Source organism: Ruditapes philippinarum, unplaced genomic scaffold, assembly GCF_026571515.1.
Source record: "Ruditapes philippinarum isolate M1 unplaced genomic scaffold, ASM2657151v2 ctg11189_1_1_1_1, whole genome shotgun sequence".
NCBI classification, from domain to species: Eukaryota; Metazoa; Mollusca; class Bivalvia; order Venerida; family Veneridae; genus Ruditapes; species Ruditapes philippinarum.
In genome coordinates this window covers 1-19023 of record NW_026859241.1, presented here as the reverse complement: position 1 = coordinate 19023, position 19023 = coordinate 1, and the positions used below count along the sequence as shown (strand labels likewise).

Sequence of the window (19023 nt, the reverse complement as noted above, 5' to 3'; positions counted from 1 at the left end):
CAAGTGGCCAGCATTTGATTTGTGTATCTAAGTAATTTTGTAATGTTTTTTTCTTCTTTCTCTCTTTCTAGACAACATCAATCAAAAGGTTTCTATCTTTGTCACTCTGGTTCATATATCATGTGTATTGTACCTTCATAATAAAGCCACCTTAATTATTGCTTTTCAACAATTTGCATCTGTACAATACGACCACTCGAACTTGTTAAGATTGAGAATCAATCATGTGTGTACTATGTATTCCTGGATTAAACCAGTACCGGTGCTACATAATGAGTATTTCCCCAATAGGACAAAACATCCAGGATAATTGTGTACAGCTACATACCCCAAGTTTACCTTTCTACGTGCATTTGTATATTGTATTACTAAAACAGCAATGTTGTTTCACAATTTTTTTTTATTTAATATATGAACTATGATATAAACTACATGTATAGAACATAAATTTATAAAAAAATAAGATTTCTGTAAACATATCATAATCAGTACTGATAGTATAATTATTATAACATATACAAAATGTACTTTTTCAGATTTATCTCCCTTTACTTAATAATATGTAAAACAGTAATATCGTAATTCTAACATTTTTTAATACTTGTAAAAATGTCAAAATATGATAAACAAGATCGACAAGGAAAGACGGCGTTCAATGAACGCAGCCCCCACCCGACCCAGCTCAAATCTGTTGTAAATATCAGATTGATGAAAATAAGAAATAAAATGATAGCATTTCTGATATATAATGGGCCTTTAACCAACATTTAACCAACTTAAAAAAAGTCATAAATTTTCTTCATAACATGTCAATATAAATCTTCAAATAGTTTTATAACATTGCAAATAAGTTGCAATGACCTTGAAAGCCGTTTTGTCAGAATGATAATATGATATTTCATGTTCAACTTGATATGGACTTTAAGGTCCATTATGCCTCAGAAATCTTTTTTTTTTAACTTTATTTTTAGTATCTTGTTACAGTTTCAAAACAAAAAACTCATTCGTCATGAAATTGAACCATCTTTGATCAAGCTGTTTTGTTGGAGATTGGTTTTATTGTAGTGAATTATAATTTTGTATGAAAGGAAAACTACTTATTTTGTTTACATTTTGTTAACTTTAGGACATAAAACTGCACATTCAGCGCTACTTTCCCCAGCTGTTAAACATCTAACATGTTCTAAATCCATTGTAAAATATTATTTAACACATTTTTGACATTTCTAATGAGTTGAATAAAAACAGATTTCCTATGCATAATGTGCCTTTAAATGTATGCTCTACACGAAAATTTAGTATAAACAGTTACAAAGGTGAATAACTACAAAATTTACACATCGCCTATACCTCAATCAGATATTTAGAACTACCAAAAACGTTTCATGTAGATACATTCAATTATGTACGAGTTGTGTCCCGGCAATAAATGAAATATGGACATTTACAAAGCCTAATGGGCAATAACTCTAAAAATGTGCACAAGACAGCAATTTACCTCAAAGGTTCGAAACAAAAATTAAGCATTGCAAACTTTAAAGTGTTTTTACGTCTAAAATGTGTTATAAGAGGGTATGATTTTTATAGTTCACTGCAGTTTTCTTAATGAGATTTATATATCTATGAATTTTTAAGTTCTTAACTTCAGCACTTTAAAAATTAACCTCGGAGGGACAAAACTTAATATGAAAGGCATGAAAGAAAACTAAGGTGATTCTTAATAATAACTTCTTAAACACCTTTGTTGTATGAGAATATAATTAATGATTGTTTTATAGAGAACGGGTGCTATATTGAATACGTACACAAAATAAAAAAAATACTTATCTTTGTAGATTATACAAAATTCCACTACGAAAACTATATGTATACAAAAATAAAAAAAAGTAACAAGACGGCCATGATGACCATAATGAACCAAGTATAAGTAATTTATTACAATCTTTACAACTTTGTTGTATAGAGTATTACTACTGATATGATTGTGGTTTTAGAGAACAGGCGCTATATTGAATACATACACAAAATACAGAAATACTTGTCTTTGTAAATTATACAAAATCATACTTAGGTAACTATATACATATACACACAAAAAACATCTCTTAAAGTAAGAGGCCATGATGACCATAATTCGCCATATTTCACGTCATAGTAGCATGACAATATCCCATTCTTCTGGATGTACATGAATGTATGTAATTTTCTTTATTACATATACATAGGTAAGTAATATACATGTCATTTTCTGATCACTGAATATAAATTATGTACCTCAAACACATAAAAAAATAGTATTGACAACTAATAGATAGCTATAAACATCTGTATATACTTGAGCAGACAATAAAACAACATCAAATCTTACTAGAACATGGATTAGCTATGCATTAATATATCATGTACGTGTATACAGATCAACTTATAATTGACACATCTGAACAGAACTAATAAAGAATTTTTATTTTCTTGCATGCAAGTGACATAAGTATACTATGGAGAAATGTTACAGATATACAGACAATTGTAAATGATAACAACTCTCACAATACTGGCAGCGTTGATTATTAATATTAATATATTATACACCACTTTCGCACATATCTGCTGAAAGTTAAAGATACTTTTTTCACCTCTCATTATAACACCAAGGAGGCATTTGTTTAATTTTGTAAATAAGACTTCTGAAAGTTAATACGGTCATTTATAAAAAAACTGTTTGCTATAAAACCCGAAAGCATCGGTTATATATTAAATTACAGCCATTTTATCTTGGTTATATAACTTGTTGAGTCATCCAACCAATGATATATTTTTATCTTAAAATAGAATGGTCTGGAAACGCGCCATGTTAATCCTTCTCGCCACAATATAACATGTCTTGGTATAACTCCGTATAGTTTTCTATATGCAAATTATGTAAGTGTTCAAGAAAAGGAGAAAAACCTATATACATGAGCAAAATGAAAATTCTGACAATATGATGTTCTTTAAAAATCTTTAAACATGTGAAAGAAAAATAAATATTTCAGGTAATAAGGTCAGAAAGCCATTATCTGTTGAAAGACATAGCATATTTGCACGACGCCATTTTTGAAATTGCATCAAATTTAACATCAAATATTTGGTAATAACATCGTGAAATATTATAAAATCATCTTTACATGATACTATTAAATAACATTTTTTTCTCCGTAAAATCAATTTCTAGTTTGCCATTGAACAATGCATAATTAAAAAAAGTTTATGAAACTTGAGATTTTTACCTTGTCACCGGGAATGAAAAAAATCCAAATTCCATTGAAAATCTACAGAATTGTTACTTTTTAAAGTAAAAACTGATACTGTAATGTAACCAAAATTAGTTTTTTAGTAACCTTTTATCAATTTATCTTATAAGTAAAATTTTGAATATTGATGCACTATGCCAGATCACAGTTTGTAGATTTCCTAATTTTATTTCAAGTATAATAAATTGCTACTTTAAAAAAACAAAAACAAAACTGATAATGTAATGTAGCCAAGATTAGTTTTCAGTAATTTTTTATCGATTTATCTTATTATTTGAATTTTGAAGGGTGATATACTATGCCAGATCACACTTGGTAGATAACCTAATCATGTGACACAACTTAGACATCTTATTTAGTAAAATTGGTCCGAATCCAGACCATTCTATTTGAAAGATACGTTGTAACCAATAGCAAAGTGCAACATATACTCTATTGCTCTTTTTACTGTAGTTATATTGCAACTTTCAAATTTCCTTTTCCTTTTGTAAGCGTAAAAAGTAGTAAATCAACAAACTTATACTCATCAAAATTACTATGGCTCAAACAATATAGTGATTTTTTTTTCAAAAGCTAATCATTATGTAGTGATATGTTTTACTATTTCACTCTAAAATAGCAGAACATAATTTAATTTTATTAAAATAAAATAAATTTTAATCATACTTTCTTATAAGTGAATTGGTCTATAATGTGAGATCTAAATACCATAAATTATTATTTTATAGTAAGTATTTAGAATCATATGTTAAAGCAAACCACAAATAATTGTATATGGGTGTTGTTGGCAAGTGTTAGATACATGATCCGATACAACATATTAATATATAGTATACGTGTATAATAAAGTGTTTTAGAACAATTATATATTATGTCCAAACTAAATCATTTTAAAAATCTTTCAATATTTCCAAAATATAACCAAAATGCACATCTCTTATTGTCTAATTGTGGTCTTGTTATCAATACTTATGGAAATTGTGCGCATGGTAGACCAATCCACTTAAATTTACACTTAAATTAAAAAGTGTTTTTTTACAAGTTTCATTTGTGTTTTTTAAAGGTATGTGAGTAGTTTACAAACAAAGTTTTCAGAAGGATATTTTTGAATGCTAAGGTAAAAGAGCAAACCGGGAGGGTGTTCTGTTATGTAGTGTACAATAAATGTCCTTTTATGCTTAGCTGGCAGAGCAGATAAGTGGGACATTCCAAAAATATCATTTATAGTGTAAAAAATAAAAATGTACTGCTGGAATGCTCATCTGGAACCTAGCAGGACATTCCACTATAGTTATAGTGCAATGCACAGTTGTCAGAACTAATTGGCAAGACATTTAAAAATCAGTGTAAATCATTTATAGTGTAAAAAATAAAAATGTACTGCTGGAATGCTCATCTGGAACCTAGCAGGACATTCCACTATAGTTATAGTGCAATGCACAGTTGTCAGAACTAAATGGCAAGACATTTAAAAATCAGTGTAAATTTTTAAATATTTGACAGCGGCCTTGGTAAGAACTTTCTTTACAGAAGTAAATTCTTCTTGAAGAAAACAAGTTTAAGTACAAACAATGCAAAAGTTTGCTGGTCTGCCTCTGTTTCAACAAGGAACTAGAAGATTGTACAAGGTATTGGTGATGCACTGTTTTTAAACAATATTCTTTTGGATATGTCTCTGTAAAGCAAGGAACCAGGAATTCATATTGGACTCTAGTAGAAGCATTATCATCATTGTCACTGTAGATTTACTAGAGCTGATTATCTGAATAAAAGTGTAAAGAATAAATGAGAAATTCGAAATATAACAGTGTGTAACAGTGTAGACTACAGGATTTATTAAGTATAATAACATATATTTATTTGTTTTATGATTCATACACATTTAAGGTGATCCTAAGTTAATGCAAATCATGAAATTCCATACGCGTAAGTAACTAAGCAATTTATTAATATTATAGTGGCATGTGTGAACATTTTTTTGTTAATCAAATTATATAACATATTTATCACACACCCGTGCCGATTCTGCGACTCCGTAAATATGGTATTGCATTGTCGTGCATATATTTTGATGTGACGTCATTAGCGTTATCAAACAGCGTAAAGACACTCAAAATGTAAGCGTTTTACTTTAGCGCTCAATGAAAAATGACTCTTATTTCACTTTAAACGGTCTTTGTTTTGGCTATGTGATAAATAAAATACTAAATTCGAGTAAGTTCATTACTGAATTTATTGCACTCGTTGAATTAAATAATATTATGCCTGCAAGAGGCTCGCATAATATAATTTTAGTCAGCTCGTGCAATAAATTCAGTATTTTAACCTAACACTCATTCAATATCCTCTATATATAAATACATCTAGCCTAATCACCTATAAGTCTCCTTCATTTTGTAAAATAGTTGCCATAAAGTGATGGAAATATGGATAGAATATTTTTGAAATTGCCCTTTATATGGATCATTATATCTCTACGACCTGACATATGAGTAGAAAACCACAACCATTCTGTAAGCAAATTGAATTGAATAAACACCATTTTCCGCCGGCCAAATGAAAATGAAATTATTTTTAAGCATATTAGCTTGAAAATACAAAATTAAAAACTCTAACGGACCATCTGTAAGCAAACTTAATTGAATTATTTAGGCACGAGCTGGATTCAGAGTAAAGTCAGCCAACTTAATGGAATTAATATAGGCATGAGCTGACAATTTCAGAGGGGAACCTCTGGCATTCCGTGAAGGAACTGAATTGAAAATAACACCTTCCCCAAGCCAGCTGAATTGATTTTTTTAAGCATAAGCTGGTATCTGAGTAGAGTCACAAGCCTCTGTAAGCCAACTGCATTTTATCATATGAGGCAAGAGCTGACATCTAAGTGGAACCACTGCCTTTTCCAGTCATATAAATTTAACTATTTCACATAAGCGGATATCCGTTTAAGAGGCACAAGCTGATATCCGAATACAGTCCGCCAACTGAGTAAAATATAGGCATGCGATGACATCAAAGTAAAAACCTCGGGCCTGCTGTAAGTCATTTGTGCATAATACCCGACATCTGAGTAGAATCACGGCCTGTTGTCAGCTAAGTGAATTTAACTATTTGGCGTAAAAGCTGATATCCAAGTAGAACCACAGACCATTCGTAAGATAACTAGTTCTAAACTATGCTTAAGAGGTATTAAACTCAGATGGTATGGAAACTCGGTTTACAAAACTTGGCGTAAAATTAATTTTTTTTTTCAACAATTTCCCTAAAAATTGTTCATTTAAAAAATTGTTGAATAAGGCAATTGTCTTTTGCATGGAAGCTTTATTCGATATTTTATTTTAATATCTTTATTGGACTTAATTGATTTGTCAATCATAAAGATAATTTAAAGCTTACCTTGTCAACAAAGAAACATGATATTTTTGTTGCTCGAAATAATCTATAACTACACAACTCCTTATTCTGCATCACAAAGATTATTGTCCAATTCTACGCCGCTGGGAAATTGGGAGAGAAATTTTTATGAGACGCAAAGATCAAAAACGCATACATGTATCCTTATTTAATGGGGACAATTTGCAGAACAATGTTTTATTCTAATGTAGTCAAATGTTTGTGAACAAGAGGGTTTTGATGAAGCTTATGTCGCTCACCTGATTATAAAGGCTCAAACTGACATGTAGCAATTAATTTTACAAGTTCTGAATGAAAAGCAGATATTGATTCTAATCTGAAACTAATAATTTTCACACAGTTCATTTATGCCTCTGAAATATTGTACAATTAAGATAAAAGTCACCGCAAAGCCGGACCTGTAACGCTCAGCTTTTTCTTTTTCTTTTTGCTTTATGGAAATCACTGGTTGCTAAGAAAAGTCAAACTTTGTTATAGAAATCAATGGTTTGCTATAAAAGTCACTTGTTGCACTAGAAAGTTAACTGTTGCTTTTAAAAACAGTGGTTGCTATGGAAAGTAAATGGTTGTTATAATCTATGTCATTAGTTGCTATAGAAGTTAAGGGTTGCTAAGTTTTAAAATAGCAATGGTCGTTTGGAAAGGTTTATAGACATTTAAGGAAAATCCATGATTCTTTGGGTCAGGGCCAATATAGACCCTGATTCTATAATTTGAACTTGCTAGAATTCAAAAGACAATAGTTCATGCCAATAGTTCGTAAGCTTTAGTCTCGATGTTTTTATAAGAGTTGATTATTTTAATCTTAAGTATACAAATGCATACGCGTATGTATTATAAAAATTCTAAGACTCCTGGGGCAGGGTTTTCATTATTAACCGTTTGGCAATTCAAACCATCGGTTAAATTCTGTTAAAATCAGTTGTATTCTCATTAAAGTATCACCCTTGACCCTCGGCAAAATGGGTTTTCTTTGTATCATCTGCTGTATCAGATAAAAATTAAAACCTTGCAGGGGTCTTGTTCAATTGAGACCTCCAGGACTACAATTTGAACAAACTTAATAGTGGTCCACAAAAACAATATTTCATGTAAAATATTCTTAGCTTTAGCCTTTAATATTTTTAGAGAATTTAAATATCTATCTTGGTTTTACTCTACATACATACATATGTACAAAGACAATATACACCCCCCAGCAAACCAGGGAAATTTTGCCCTTTGTATAAACTTGTTGGAGGAACACAAGACAATGTAAAACACCTAAGCTTTAGGCCCATGTGAATTGAAATAATTTTTAAAGTTTTATGTGTTAATGACCTCCTTTTAATCCAACAGCTATAATTTAACAAACTTGATTGATTTCCACTAGAGTATGTGTCTTGACAAATAATTATCTAAGATTAAACCTTCATTGTATAAGGGAAGAATATCTAAAATGTTACAAGTACATTTAAGGAAAATATACCCCCACTCCCCGTTGGGCAAACATTGACCCAATGACTTTAATTTAAACATACTTGATACAGGTAAACTAGACACTGTTTAATTCAAAATACCTTAGCTTTGGTATTGATTGATTTAGAAAAGATGACTTTAATTATGAGAAAAAAAAATTATGCCCCCCCCCACCACCATACTGAGTCAGTTTAGATCTAACCCTAGGGCTACTATATGGTTTAAAGGAAACTTGTTGACAGGTCAGCATTTAATGTTATTAAAGATGACACTTTTTACAATTAATTAATAATTTAAAGAGTCTGGCAATTAATGTTACAAAAAATAAATATCTAGCGAGAACAATATTTCCGATAATAAGAAAAGAAAAACAATCTTAATTTTTAAATTAATAAAATGTATAGGAAATAATGGAGAGTTAATTAATAACCTGTGATAACCTATGTATAAATAGACTTAGTCCAATATATTAGACGTTACAGGCTTGTTAACGTAACATCAAAAATGAAAAATGTAAAATATCAGATTAATGAATGATAAATATGAAATAGGTTACGTATAGGTCTTATAATTAGGACTAACATATACTATGTTTAAAAAATACTTTATTTTGAATCGGGATAAAAAATCCATGGTAAATATTAATTAAAAAGTTTATTTATTTTCATATCAAATATTTTTTCAAGTAAAAGTTTTTATATAAGAGTATTGTTCACTGTTAATAATCTATTTCAGTTCTTACATATGCATGTATATAAAAATAATTAAAAAATAAAACATTCAATATAAAATCACTTACCTGTTAAATATTTTCATATCCTAATCCATCTTTTATATCCATTGAAATTCCTTAAAAACTTCCTTGAATTATTTCTATTAATTAAATGTTTTTATTTATAAACAACTGTCACATAAATTATTAATTAAAAACGGAAGTACATGAATGTCCTAATTAAAGTTTGATGAGTCGACATTTTGTTTCTAAGTGTCCATATTTTAATTGTTTTTATTAATTAAAATCATTGAAGATATTTCTTTAGTTTATTTAACAATGTTTTTCCGTGTCTATTCTTTACTTGGTTTTATTGTTTTGAACTCAATCACCCGTCCCCGCCCAGTGCAATTTTGGTCGTAATTCTTTCACATGAAAAGTTGTGAACTCCGAATATTTCTATAAACACGTATATTATTCTGTTTTTCCGGTAAAAATGTCGAACCCATCTCTACGGTAACTGACTGCGGGCAGATTTTTCCAGCACAATAAAAAGTTCTAAAATTTCTGAGACAGTTTTTCTTCTTCTCCAAACACTCCACACGTTCAACATTCAACCATGTCACGTGACAGTAACAATGAACTTTCATCTAGAACCGATGTTCCCACAACGTAACATTAACTAATGACGGTGTTGTTATATTTAATTGTAGCCTCCCAGGTAAATACAGCAATACTAACTTTGATAGAGTTGAATGTTGAGACAAGTCCAAGTTCCATCTCTTACAATCATGGTTGCCATGTTTTTTACAGTCTAACCCCGACAATGTTAACTCTTTCATTGATTTTTGAGCGGAGATAAAATTGAAAAATGGTTCCAGTATTTTTTTAGATAACGTGAAGTCGTTAATATATAAATATTGTAATTTTTGTACTCGAGCTAAATTTTCACTCAGATTTTCTTCATCATTTGTCCATGTACCGCCCGACAAAGTAACATACTGTAAACTGGGAAACAAAATCTGGGTTATCTCAGCCTTATTCCCTCTGCCACCATAATAGTAAAGTTTCTGTATATGACTGAGATCTGTGAGAGAGAATAAATCTATAATTTCACATAAACTGCTGGAAGTAAACATGGTTTCTATATAAAGTGATTTTATGTTGGTTTTATTTTGTTTGAATAAACGTTGTAACTGCTCACTGTGCTCGGTGTCGTTGTCAATGAAGAAATCTTTTAAACATAATTGAATATTTTCACTTTCAGGCATTTCTTGTAAACACGACATGAACATTTTCTGTATGTTATACAATGGAGTATTGTACACGTCCTCGCCACGTGTCCTAGTTCTATAGTCGCGTGTTATCTCGTCTTCATTTATCACAGACATCAAATCATTTGATATTTCACACATCCAGTCAGCATTCATTCCACTTATAAATTCACAAATTTTTGACATGTCCAGAATATCTTGAACAGTTCTACATTTTTCTACGACAGTTTTCTGAGCGTCACTTTGAGAACTTATAAATATGGCGGCAAAGAATTCTTGAACTGTTTTGTGAGAAAACGATACTTTAATAATTTCTTTAATTAAAGTTTTACTTCTACTTTCTGACAGTATTCCTGAGAAAAGACTTAATTTCATGTCGTCTGTTTTGAGATATTTATCAGCAACCGTTCTATCAAATACAAGCGTATTTTCTCTTTTTTTGTTAAATAATGTTTGGAAAGCTAGTTCTGCTAATGATGTTATAAGACTGTAAAACTTTTTACAAAATTCATGACTTTTGAAGTAACTTGGAATTTCACTGGCAGACGATTCACGAGATGGTTGAACTTCCGGGTGTTTCTTTGACGTTCTCGATAATAGAAATTCAATGATATTTGTGTAAATTTCATGGTTTGAATTTCCTATAGGAATGTTGTTGCACCATAGGCAAACTGTATACATGAGGAGGAGTGGAATCACCTGCATGTGCTCTAGGCGACGGTCACGTATCAATGTATCAAAGTCCTGTGTTTTACTCTTCAGTACGCTATTGTCATGGACACCGGTCATTTTTCTTATAGCATTTTCTTGTAGTTTTAGCATAGAGTCTTCACTTAATTGAATCAATTCTACTTTTTTGTCCAATTGACTTGTTTTGAGATTTGAGACTCCCAGCTTCCACGGTCGAGTTGTCGTTAAGATCACACAATTACCACGTACGCACCGATGTGGGATTTCTGCTATTACTTCGCTACAGCTATTATCAGGGTGAGTCCATTCATCAAGACCGTCCAATATAATCAAGCATTTTTCTCTACTTAAAACTTCATTTAGTTTTGCTCTACACGAATTTTCATCTAGTGATTTCAATGAAGGAAGATGCAAAGAAAATTGCTGTCTAATCATATCGTCAATGTGAGAAACAGATGTATGATCTCTTAAGAAAACCAAAAATAAGAACTCAAACTTAGATAGTGCTTTTAACCCATTATCCTTAAAACTGTCATTAACATCGTATTGTTCGTCTGGACGATGGGCTTGACACCACGTGATTGCAAGATATTTTGAAAAAGCAGTTTTTCCAAAGCCTGCATCAGCTGATAGATAAATTTCTAGCTGATCTGCACTTCCGGTTGAAAACAGGTGTTTCAAAGACTTGATCGGTGTTCTGTCCTCTTCATGACAAGTTAGGGACTTATTTTGTACGGCGACTATCTCTGGCATCACGTAGAACCCAGCTAGAGGTGTCTCTATATCTTCAAGAAGCGGTGACAGAGGTATTGAACTACACCCTTTTCTGTAGAATTTAATCAGGTCGCCTTGGAGTTCTGAGAAGAGGGCAGAAAATAGTTAATCAGTGACATTTTTTCTATATAATAGATAAAATGCTGAGGTGTTTAATAACTTTAATTTTGCAAGGTTTGGATCAGATAATGCATACGGCGAATAATAAGTAGATATATATGTAACACTATATTCAGATGTTATGTTTAACTTTAACAATTCATGACTGTAGCTAAAATCTGTTTTAAAAATTGCAAAAATACAAAACGATTTTTTCCATCGTTATATTTAATACATTGTATGCTTGAAAATAAACATTTTCCTTCTTCATGAATGTAATCAAAACATACGAAATATATTTGATTATGTAAATGTTTAACTTCAAAATGGCAATAAGTATCCGTATTATTAACAACTGTATATCTGAGGCACCATATAGTTTGGAAATGAACAAATTTTCACAAATTCCGGGGAAGTGTGGGGGCAGGTAGGTGGGGGAAATTACAGTTTTTGGACTTTAAAGTTAATGTCTCGGCTGCCTTATCTATTTTTTTCGGAATGGTAATAATCTAATAGTCAAACCTAATATACAGTTGACATACTGACTAGTTTATAAAATTCTAGTGAAAAGAAAAAAATAAAAAAAAAATATTTAAAATATTTTATATGCAGGTCCAATAAGATTGTATGTGTCGATCGCATATTTGATAATTTTATTTTTGATACAAAACTATTATTTATTCTGGTCTGGACCCAAAGAATTTCGGCGCTGGGGTGGACAAGCTGAAAAAAAATCTCCTATAGTTCATTGCATGAACAGACACCAAGAACGATGTTTGCACCGTTTTAAAATAATCGTCTGACGTATGTAAGGTAATCACTTAACCGGATGTTATTACGATATACATTCTTATTAAGCTAGTGTAACTTTTCAAAACAATATTTATGGATTTCATATTAATTATCGTAAACTACACGGATGTAACAGAAGTTGGATTAGAGTTATAATTTATTCATTTTTGACAACAGGTCAATAAAATATAACTATAAAAGTATATCTACCGATTTGTTTTAGATGTAAAACACAGGGTGTACTCTTTGATTGAGTTGTTATTAAAATTGGTTATTGAATATTTCCATATTTTAAAACACATCATCTATCATTCTTGACGAAACCACAGCTGTTTATTATTGTATGGGACAAGAAGAACCCCATTACTGTTAACAAGTAAGATCTGTAAGATACTGAACGCCCCGAGGCTGACAGTATGTCAGTAAGCTATAAATTTGGCATACGGAAATTCTAGCTTTTAAAAGCAGTCCGGTTGTACAAAAAATCGGGCGACCCGTGTTCGATTCCCGGACGGCGCAGCCACTTTCGTTGTGATTGATCATGAAACTCTTTCTACGGTCATTCGCACTGTATCATTCGCACTGTACCTCTGCTCTGGCACGCACAGAAGTTTCAATTCCTTGCGAAAGTGAAGGCAACTAGTACTGGTAAACTGCTTGACAGCCTGCCAAGGAACGATGTGGTGGTTGAATAGTGCTCTGGTGAATTCAGTGTGGCTTACTGTCGTGACCCGGAGTGAAAACTACCAACACCACCACCTCTAGCTTTTACAAAGTACAATACAAAGTAACCCCCCCTTCTCGTACTCAAATCACTTTCTTCTACTCAAGCAAAAATAAGAGGTTTACTTCTTTTCATAAAACGCCTTTTAAATACAAATACAGATAAGAGACGTTTTAAATTATAATATACTATTAAATAAAAGATTTTTAAATATTGACAAAAAAAACCTGCGTATTATCATTTTCAGTATTTTCACTGTAAAAAAGTATACAAAAAACAACAACAAAAAAACTGAAAATTCAAGTTTTTGTTTTTTAACTATCAGCTTGTGGTATGAAAGTTGTCATATTTCACTCGTGGCTACCGCCACTCTTAAAATATTTATTTTCATATCACCCAATGAAAATAAAACCTGTATTCTTAGAAAAAAACTTAAATACCCTCTATATAATAGCATAAACAAGCCAAATGAATTCAAATGCAGTATAGGTTCTATATTGAATAATTTACTAAACCAGAAAACAAAATTGAATTGTCGTCTGCTATCAGTTCCGGTAGAAAAATAAAAACTGTAAAGACTTTTTTTGAAAGAACTTAAAGTGAATAAATCAATTTTCAATAAACAAAAATCTTACCGTGGTTACCACTGATATTAAATGATTTGAATGTAAAGCAGAACAAGAAAAAAAAAAGAAAAACGATTTAAAATGTGCCATCACCGGTGAATTTATGCAGACTACTGAAACAAACATACATATCTATAAATAGAAATTGATTATTTCTTGACAGTTTCAACAAAGGAAGGATCCATAATTTTAAGGTAAGAGGGTGCGCAGGAACACAGTGGTCAGAGTAATGTTACATTGAAAATGGTGCATTCTCGCACACACACGTGTACACGACACAATGTTGAATTTTTCACTTTAGGAAACCAAAACATATCTTGAAAACAGAGCCGTGGTAGGGCCCCGGCGTGGGAGAGGGGGTGAAACCTTCACAAGCGTGCAGGTGAATTTATCACTTGTAGATTTTTTCAATATCCCGTTTCATGTCAATTTACAGTGCCATAAATTAAACATCTGCATTTTTATATGCTGTATTCCATTAAAATTATTTCTATTCAAAGGGGTAGATGCACAGTGCTCTCATAAGTTATTATGCATAGATCTATTGGTTTAAGAACTAAAGCATTGTACAAATACTTTTATTATATAACATTTTCTATAATTATTATTACTATTTATTAAACAGTCTTTCAAAGTGACAACAAATTCATCCACAAACATGCAAATTATAACAAAAAATGTGCATTTATATGACTCCATCTTCTCTTTAACTCCCTTCTTTTCGGTTGGTTTTTAATTCAATGTCATAATGTTGACTTTCCAGCTTTACTGTTAAAGGGAGCATTCCCTAGTTACAAACAGAAACCAGAAAAGAACCACCCACAGACGTCCCATGGAATGCTGCCACACATGTAAGAAACTGCAAAATTCGAATCCAAAGCTGTGAGGACCAAGTGTATGAAAGTCAATGACCCTAAACCGGTCGACCACGGGCAAATAATAACACATTCATGTCTAAATTCATGTAAAGAAATATTTCCGAAATATATATTTTTTTTTCCTTAATACTTTTAACTTAGCTCAATAATGTGTCAAGCTTTCCTACATTTTTTGTTGTAACACTTGTTGATTATATGTCATTTTATTCCGCGTCAAATATTTTATTTCAAAAATAATTAACTCACCACTCTTCCTCTATTGACTCGTGTTTTTCTTTGTTTTAAATTATGCTTATGTAACATGTTACAAATATTCTCAAATTAAAATATGTTATAATTAAGCTAAGATAAACTCTAAATGTTTAGAAATTGTAACAAATATGCAAAAAAAAACCAACTCTTAAGTTATATTTTTGTAAAAATATTACTTATTTCTTTTTTTAATACATAACGGCGCTGCTGTTATTACCAACAGCTACCAACAGCTTGGCGTGGACAACTATATCAGATATCTGTTTAAAATCTGATTAGTTCATTTTACCGCTAAGGCATATGTGAGCACACCTTTCCGTGGATGGCCTTGTTAAAGACTTGAACCACACGCGCTCTACATGAAAAATACATAGATTTGAACGACCAGGAAATACAACAAGAGACAGCGCATTGAAAACTTGATACTGCCTTTCATTTAAGAAAGATACAAAGTCACATACCATAAGCAATTCTTTAATTATCAAGTCTGTCATATATGATTGAAAGGTAGGAAATCGAGTTTTTCATGTAAACGTCAATTTACTTCTGCATATTGTAGGACAAAGAATTTTAGATTTTATTTGTTTTAAAAATCGCCAGTCATTATGATTTATATAATTGTGTATTTTAAGATGTTATGTTTTTTATTGAGACAGATTTTGCGCTCTTTATATTAAAGTCACAGCAAAGCGCTTTATAAGGGCAAAACTGTAGCTTCCCCTTAAAAATCAAAATGTATATGTAATGAAAATGTTACAAAAAGCAAATAATGAATTTTTAGAGAAATGACGAATAATTGTAATGTGATCATAGTTTCACATTTATAAGCTGGCGATACTTTTTCAAAGTATGTTTAAAAATAGTTCATAAAATAAACCCAAAGCTTGCTAGTACTTGTTTATGCACTTACACACTTAATGCACTAGACCGTCAATTTGACCACTTTCGAGTCCACTTCCTTTAACTACCCAGTACGTGTGTCAAATAAAAGAGAAGAGAAAAACAACAAACATTAGCTCTGATACCTGAGAAACATTTTTTACCACAAACAAGGACAGTCTTAATGTTTCTGAAGATAAAAACTTGATACCGCAAGATAATAAGATGTGACCAGAAGATAAAAGGTACAGCAACAAACAACCTCATGACTTTTTGATTTATTAAATTTTGTTACAATTAAATTATTCTACTTCTTAAGAAATGATTTCATGACATTTTTTTACTTTAAATTAATTTATTTATTGTACATTACTTATAAAATTCATTGATATTGTTATAAAAAAAAGCGAGATAGAAGTTTTGTCGGATATCATTACATACATTCGTAATGGACCGCCCGTTTCTGAACACTAAAATTTTTGACTCATTAATTGTCATGCCAGTATTACTGAAAAAATCTGAAAAAGTCTATAAGTGACAAATCACGTGGGAGGGGTGTTAGAATGTAAATTTAATTGCTGTGTCGGCTCAATTTACAACGTCATGCATCATGAATTTCATTTGTCGCGCAAAAGGCGAGATGACTTCATTAGTATAATAATCTTTTTTCATCGTACTAGTTAAGTCCCCTCGTCTTGTGTGGAATGCAAATAACTCTCTCTCGCCTGATTTCAAAGGATGTGAATGACTCATGCTCGTTTGATTGTAACGGCTTAGTGATTCAATGTATATTGCTGAACAGCCATCTAATGACAGCCATCTAATGTTGCAACAGAAGCACAGTAGATTGCGTTTATATTCTGCATAGCTTAATTCAAAAATTGCTGTCAGAAAATAGATCTCTTTATTGTGCTTTTATCGATTACTAAAAAGCATTCGATACGGTTGTTCGAGATGCACTGTAGTACAAGTTATTTGAAATTGGTGTTAGCAGCAAAATGGTGAATATGTTAAAGGCTATATATTACAGAGACTCAGCCTGTGTTAAGACACATACAAACTTATCTGATTTTTTTGATGTTTTCGTTTGGGATTAAAGCAAGGGGAACCACTCTCGCCCATACTTTTTATATTGTTCATGAATGATGTTACCGTAAACCTTGATTTTAATGCGCTGTCAGAAGCAGATTTAAATTATCTGAATATTATATGTTACTATTTGCAGACGATATGGTGGTATTTACTACAAATGCACAAAGTCTCCAAGCGCAGCTAGATAGTTTATATGTAAATTCTGTTAAAATGGAGTCTGAAAATAAATGTTAAGAAAACAAATATTTGTGTATTTAGAAAATAAAAACAAAAATTGATAATAATTGGTATATCAATGGTGAGAAAATAGAAGTTGTAGAAACATTTTGTTACCTCGGAGTTAACTTTAAGTATAATGGGTCTATGACGGATGCCAATGAAATCTTTATCAGAACACGCATTAAAAGCTGTAAAACAGCCTGTATTCAATCTTCTCAAGAATAAAGTTTGATGTTAAGACTAAAAACTGTTGCTCTTTGACAGGATGGTTGAACCAATGCCCCTACTATATTGTGCTGAAGTCTTTGGTATTTACAATACAGATGTTCTAAATAGAATTCAAATGAAGTTCAGTAAAAAGATTCTAGGTGTTAAAATGTCTACACCAAATATGGCTGTACTTGGAGAATTGGGAAGATATCCGATATCTATCTTATGTAAAGAGAGAGTTTTGAACTATCGGATGAAAATAAACATAAATAAAAGTTCGCTTATTTATAATATTTTTCAGCTACAATATCAAGAAACATACAATCAAAATTGCATATTTTGGGCAAAACATGTAAAATCTCTTCTAGATTCTCTCGGGTACGGCTATATTTGGTACAATTTCAACGGATGATATTTCTATGAGTTTCTTTTAAAATGCAGATTAAGAGATCAGTTTAAGCAAGAATGGAGTGGTTCTATTCGTAATATGTCTAAACTTGATTATTATGTGAAAATTTAAAAAAGAATTTGGTTATGAAAAATATCTTGATTTTATTTGAAAATGACTATTTTGAGAAAAAACTATTTACTTGTTTCAGATTATCAGCGCACTCGCTATCTATCGAAACTGGGAGATATATAGGAACTGATAGAATAAATAGATTTTGTACATAATGCAATTGTAATGTAATTGAGTCAGAGTACCACTTTCTAATGACCTGTCAAAAATATTCAAATATTTGTACCAAATACATGCTACATATTTCGTGGCCAAATCTTAATTTATTCAACCGTATGATGGGTTCAAATAAAAAGAAAACTGTATTGAATATGTGTAAATATCTTAAAGAAGCATATACTGTTAGAAACGATGTCTTATAAATGTACACTTTTTCTGATCACTATGAATATATATATATATTTGTTGATAAATATTGTTTCACGTAAAATTGATTTATATGTTAGTATATATGACTAATATTTGAAGTATTTTTTCTGTTCAGTAGCCAAAGGCAAGTTTTTGTCGATATTTGCTAATAAAAGTTGCTGTTGTTGTTGTTTCCTATATTATGTCAACAGAACAGCACTATGCATATGGAAAACTGTACGATGTAAAGCTAACCAGAGCAGTTACTTCCCTTGATCAACATCATTTCATTTAAGTTCCAAGTACAAGTTCAAATGATTATATTTGTATATAAATCACAGTTATGACTAAATGACTAAAATTGTACCAGAAAATGTTTTAGAAAATAAAGACCTTAAACTTTCACAAGATGTTAATTTTATGTTGCTTCAGTCCTGATGACCAACATCTTGCCAAACTGAACTGTCATGTAGAAATTAATGTCTATATTTGAACAGTTGAGTATTTATGACTTTTTTTATATAATGTGAAAAATCAAATTTATAACAACAAAAACACAAGAATGAATTATACTTAGAAATGTATTGCGAAAAGCTACGAGTGTAAGGTTATATTTTCGCATTGCCTCAATTAATCTAATTTGGATATATAGAGTAAGTTATTCATATTGAACAGGTTCAATACAGAATATATTTGGACTTATATTCAATAAGGTTAAAAAAGTCCTAAAATTTAACTGATTATTTAGAACAATAATTATTAATACTTGACA

At 30.9% G+C, this 19023-nt stretch overlaps 1 long non-coding RNA gene across 1 annotated transcript; it reads right to left on the bottom strand.

The window, feature by feature from the left end:
• Positions 1–840: 840 nt before the first annotated feature.
• Positions 841–6777, bottom strand: LOC132755747 (uncharacterized). Its single transcript, XR_009629252.1, has 2 exons — positions 6687–6777; positions 841–5052 (listed from the first exon to the last, which is right to left on the bottom strand). It is a non-coding gene; the product is annotated as an uncharacterized LOC132755747 (long non-coding RNA).
• Between the last annotated feature and the right edge of the window lie 12246 nt (positions 6778–19023).